A 5,933-nucleotide genomic window follows, 5' to 3' on the forward strand; every position below is an offset into this window, starting at 1 on the left:
TGCCACTAATAGCATAATACTAAGTTTTGGAAAGTCCTTGTAGGATAGTGAGGAGGAGGATTTTATCCTTGCTTTTTGTGGTAGAGGTTTCCAGGCCTAGGGTCTGGAAGGTCCCATCTCCTCTGTTCGTAGGGCTGTGGTACCACCAACTGCACAGTTGGGAGGAAGGGGTTTTTTGTCCAGTTCCTGGCTTGATCTCCATCTGCTGATGTGGAGTAGCATCTCCAATGGCTGTTGAGCTCTGCACAGGCTGTTTGCTGCTTTTCGGGTGGCTTCACTTCTGGGTACGGTGTTGGCTTCATTCCCAATGCCCAAGTGAGACCCAAAATTAGGTGTTCCACAGTTATGTCGGGGGTAGGGTTGGGGTGCCAACCAGATCTCATTGTCATTAGTTGTCCCTGAAGAGGTGGTGGTGTGGATGACCAAGGGGGCTTACGCGTGGTCTCTGGTCCCTGTAAGGTGGCAGCAAAGCTGACCTTGGCCACCTCAGGAACTGCTAGGCTGGAGCTTAGCCCTTCTGGGCATGCCAGACAGAGGACAGTGTTTCCTCTCCACTGGCCTTAGCTGGGAACATGGTCTGTCTTGGACATGCAGCCTAGGGTGTCCCTACCTCCTGCAGCCGTTTCAAGGATCCCAACTGAGGACGTGTTCTCAACTTCTTGGGTAAATCCACCCGTGCTGGACACCTCTGTTGTTCCAAGCACTCCCTGGCTGCTTGCTGCTGACTGCTTGGTCAAGATCCCCACCAGGGATATGCTGCTGTGGGTGGTGACATGACAAGGGAGACCCAGGGCATGCTTCTGATTTCCAGTGTCTGGTCTCAGCCAACTCACCCTGCTCCATCCAAAAAACAGGCTAAAGGGGGACACTATGGTCACAACTTTTAAAGCAGTGCTCTGTAGTCAAAGGGTGTTAGATTTGGGGTTTCTACTAGGATCTTCCTTTTCTATCACTGCCTTGGCATCTTTTAGTCTGTGTTTATGCTCTACTTTCTCAGTGTGGCATCAGTCTCTCAGTCCTGCAGTGATTTTCACAACAGCAATTGCAAGTATAGGCCATGGGTATCTTTGCTTGGGCCCTCAAATGGGCTGGTGTCAGTTTTAATTTTCCACTTTATGGATGGGATCCAACTTGCAGCCCAGAAACGTCAGCTCTTCTCTCTCCTCTTTTTACCCTGGTGGTTATTGCTTCAGGGTCCCAACAGGAGCTAGTGATGCCCTCTTTCTTCGTCTGTCTTATCTGGGATGTGAAAATAATTCCTGTGGAGATTAACTCCAGCAAAATGCAAATCAAACAGTTGTATATATCTTAGTCAGATACTGAGATGACAGCTCATCTTTTTAAAACAGCATCTGCTGTAATTTAACTGTAAGCTTGTAGAAAATCAGCCCCTTGCTGAGTTGTGCCCTTACCCAGCAGGCTTCAGTACAGCCACCAGTGCCAGCCCAAGGCACCAAGGGCAAAAGCTCCCAAAACTAGCTCTGTGTTTCGTGATGATGTGTTAATTATGAGGGAGAGCAAAATTCATGAGTCACTCATGAGCATCTTTCAGATGAGCCCAGTCACAGTCCCGCAGACAAAGCGAGCCTCGGAAAGGCACTGGAGGGTTTGAAGATGTATGTGATGTGATGATCAAATCAAGTGCAAGGTACCTGGCTGCATTTTGAATGCTTCTGACATGACTGACAAAAGAAGAAAAAAGCAATAAAGAAGGGATTACAAGCTTAGGAAAAAGACAAGAATATACCTTGCAAATTGTACGGATTTGGGGAAAACTCTTCCCCGTTGCGGATGCATGGGTTAATGGGCTTTATAGCCTGCAAGTGTGCAGCTTGTACAGTTTTATCCTTAGCTTGGTGGGACTGGCCCCTCGGTGACTCTTGGAGAAGGTTTTATTAGGCAGTAGGGTAGTGGTGTATACTGTAAAGCCTTTAGCCATGGATACCACAAAACAATCCCATCTCTGATATGGATTTTCTGTTGCTGTTTATTTAGGTGTGCAAAGAGATTTTTGCATCTCTCAGCACTGACAATGCTGCCCTAGAGCAATTTGACAGAGGGTGGTATCTTACTGCTCAACTAAGTCATGCTTCAGCAGCCATCTCACTGCTTAAGTCTTTGTCTTGCAAAAGGCCTTTCCCAGCTGTATATAAGGTAGTAAATTATCTTGGTTCATCCCGGTCCACTGCATCCTTGCTTATGGCTTATGTTCTTCCTGTCTGTGGCAAATGATTCAATGCTGGAAGGCGATCGGGGACAAGCTGGGAGCCAATTTGCACCTTGCTTGGACCTCCTGCAGCTTTTTGACTCCCATCACACTTCCATGTGCTGGGGACATTCACATTATAAACACTTCCCTCTCTGTATCTGAAGAGGGACATTATGCTTGTCTCAAAACATGCTGCCCAGCTTCCCGAATTTCGATGTCATCTCTTCGCACATAAGTGGGTGTATTGGCATCCCCCAGCACCAAAACTAACCTACCTGCATCTGTGCTGCTGACTCCAGTCTCTGCTTTCCAAGTATGTCACATATGGAGATAACTGAGGGACAGTCAGTGCCTTGGGCAAGACTGACCAAATGATTGAAGGTACAAAGATGCCTGGCAAGTGGCCTGAGGATTTGAAAGTTGCATGTTGCTTTCTAGCATTCAGCAGGGAGTGTTTGGTACTGCGTGGCCCATGGCCATGTCCTTGTGCCAGCACAGGCATGTGCTGGGACAAGGATGGGGGGGAAGGCGAGAGGGCTCTGGTGGCAGTGCTGCTGATCAGGGGGTGCAGCCAGTGGCACAACCATTTCCCTGCAGCAGGTGGTTGGTTCTCCCCATATTTTCTCTGTCAGAAATGTGTCATTTTCACCAGGACCTGCTCAAACTCCTGGACCTTTCCTGTTTCTGTTGCTGGATTGGAGCTGGCTTTCTTCCAGATACTGAATGCCGGTTGGCTCGTAAAAATTTGGACATGCATGCTGCTGGGCTACGCGTTACCTGAAGACGTATGAGAGCATTGGCAGTCAGAAGGGAAAGGCAGGTTGCAGAGCTGCAACAAGCCCCAGTGCAGCTCCCATCAGGAGGAACGGGGGTTCTTTTGAAACTCGTCTGCCCTTCAGCTCCCAGTATGTGGCTGCCCATAAAGCCACAGTCATTCTTCTGAAGTTTGTGCGATTTAATACTTCCCCTCCAGATTTTCTACTTGTGACAAAACTGTTGATGACTTCAAAATAGGCACTGCTTTTGAGGTGCAGCCTCCCAAAATTGTATTAAAAGAGTTAGTGCTGTCTCCTCCCTTGAGGAACACACATAGTGCAGCCTCAGGCTGTGCGAGATTTTTTTTTATTCTTCCTTTCTCTTCTATTTTGGTGTTTTATAACTTTGTCTAAGATTTATTGTATGACCTTTTTTTTAAGTGCAGCCTTTATTCACCCTGTAGATACGTGTTTTCTAGACTTCAAGTTTTCTCAAGGTACTGGTGGGATTGCAGCACTACATTGGCATTACAGTTGGTTCACAGAGTAATTAATTTCAAGGATTATTGTTTTTCTGGGTATCTCTTGCAGCAGGAAGGGTTTTGTCTGATAGAAATTAAGCCCCTGCCTTCTTTCCCACCATTCTAGCTGGATTTTACTTGTCAAGACAACCATAAACCTTCCAAAGCCCCAGAGCATCAGTAAAAGGAAAACCAAAGAATTTGGTCCATTAGATGTGCTGAGGTTGTTAGTGCTGTGCCTCTTCTTGTTAGCACCATGTGACTTCGTAGCCCAATTTGTGTAAAAGTCAGTTCTTCGCCAGCAAAGGAGGGAGACAAGGATGCTTAGCATAGAATTACCAAGGAAATTTAGTCTTTTGTATTTTAACTATACACATAACGGTGTCCCAGCCTAATGCATGGAGGACACAGATACAGAGGAAAGCAAGGATTATATACGTGATAATACAGTTGTATAGACCAATCAAATTTTTCATGTTAAGGGGTCAGCAAATCAATTACTGTTGCTTGCGTAATCGCTGTGTTCTTGTCCTGTGCAGAATCAGTATATGCTTGTCCAGTGCAGGTGGTACACATGTGTGGTCAGTGGTGTGATGATCTTCATTGGTCTAAACCCATGTCCCGTACAGGTGGTGGTGGGGTTTATCCTAGATTCTGCTTGGTTGTGGTTCTGGCTATGGTTATACTGCTGATTCCATTGAAGGGAAAATCTTCTGTTGTTTTATCATTGGTATGGAGTGTTCTCTGCTGGTAAGAGCTAGCTTAGATTGGTTCCTCAGGTCACATCAACCATGAGGTAAAAGCTCATAGTCTCAGGTAGTGTTCATTCTTCTAAGCAAGTTGTATTGCAGTTAGCATCTCGCCTTTCATGTTAGTGCCTAATTAAGAGCATGTTTGGCAGTAAACAATACTCTAAAATTCCTGCAGTTTAGAAATGCAAAATGTGTTTGTTCACAGCACAAATCTTGTCACAGAGTTTATCAATTGTTCAGTAGCTCACTGGATGTTAAAGGGTATTTCCTGTTGTTTTGATGCTGTCTTAATTTTTTCCCAGTGGAAGACACACGTAGAGAAACATTAATGCTTGATTGACAGCTTGCTTGAAATAAAAACACGATAGCTGCTTTTTCTTCTATGTCTCTGCTCAAACCACAGGTTTCTGTTTTTCATCATGACAAACAGAGGTTTCTTCATCACTGTCAGTGTTCAGTGTTGTAACCTAAATCCTCTTTCGTCTTTATCTCTCCTGGCTTCTGCAGTGACGATGCTGTGATGATGCTGAGGGAGATGCAGCAATTAACTCTACTCCAGGATTTAGCTCTGCCCTCAGTCGAGCTAGAGATGCTGTGGAAAGGTTGCCAGAGACTCCGACACAAGCCTGCATCCAGGTTTTTGCTGCATCCCTGCTGCTGAGTGAGATACAGATCATACCCAGAATTATTGCCCATCCCTACGGAAGAAGGAGATGCCTAGAGATGTCGATTTGCAAGGGAGATCAGTCTGCGCACTGGGTTTTCACGCTGCTCGGCACCATGCGAACAGGATGCTGAGACCCCTCCAGCGATGCTGGAGCTGCGGAATTTTTCAGTTCTGGTGCCGATGCTGCACTCACAGTGAGGTCTCTGTGGCGCAATGGACGAGCGCGCTGGACTTCTAATCCAGAGGTTCCGGGTTCGAGTCCCGGCAGAGATGATCTCCAGGCAGGTGTCTGTTTTCTTTTAGTGCATGTTCCATTGTCAGTCCCAATATGTTACGTTGTTAACGCCCTGAGGCCGTCATATGGAAGATAATGACTTTTCACGACACCCTCTCTATAGCTGATGCACATAACATTCGTGTGCTCCCTTTCCAAGGCTCTCTCTCATCATATTCCCCTTTCCTCATTCCTTTTGGTATCTCCTGAATAGCTAGATGTTTTAACCCTACTTGTTCCCCTTATGCTGCTCCTGGGTCCCATCTTTGATACCTTCTTAAGAAAAGTACTGTCCTTTCTAGAGAAATCAGGTGGTTAGGCAGTGGTTTAGAGCCTTCTGTTGATATTCCTGTCATAAACGTGGTCCTTTTTTCTAACGTGTGGCAAAAAAAAAAGTAAGTCTATATTCTGAATTTCTGCCTTATAGAAATTCTTTGCAAGTGCTCTTATTTTTCATGTTTTAACTTAGAAGATGCATGTTCACTGGCAACCACCTCCACCTCCTTGTGGGGATTCATCTCCTAAGCAGCAAATTGACTCTTCCTTTTCTTTCACAGATGTTCTAGAGTTATTAGTATGTAAGTTCTTTTCTATGTGATCTCATTGCTATCAGTATGAGAAAGGAAAGATGGGAGCTGCAGGTGAGTGCAGCTGTGATTGTGTAGATGAATGGGTTTCAGTGGGGGCTGCTGGAGGGCTTTTCCATGCAGCTGCAGCTGTTAGTTATGGGGAGAAGTGCTGAGGCTGGACGAAGG

At 45.9% G+C, this 5,933-nt stretch overlaps 1 non-coding gene across 1 annotated transcript; it reads left to right on the top strand.

The window, feature by feature from the left end:
• Positions 1 to 5,103: 5,103 nt before the first annotated feature.
• On the top strand, positions 5,104 to 5,177 carry TRNAR-UCU (transfer RNA arginine (anticodon UCU)). The gene has a single exon. It is a non-coding gene; the product is annotated as a tRNA-Arg (tRNA).
• The last annotated feature ends 756 nt before the right edge of the window (positions 5,178 to 5,933 follow it).

This window comes from Tauraco erythrolophus, chromosome 3, assembly GCF_009769465.1.
Source record: "Tauraco erythrolophus isolate bTauEry1 chromosome 3, bTauEry1.pri, whole genome shotgun sequence".
In the NCBI taxonomy this organism is placed as follows: domain Eukaryota; kingdom Metazoa; phylum Chordata; class Aves; order Musophagiformes; family Musophagidae; genus Tauraco; species Tauraco erythrolophus.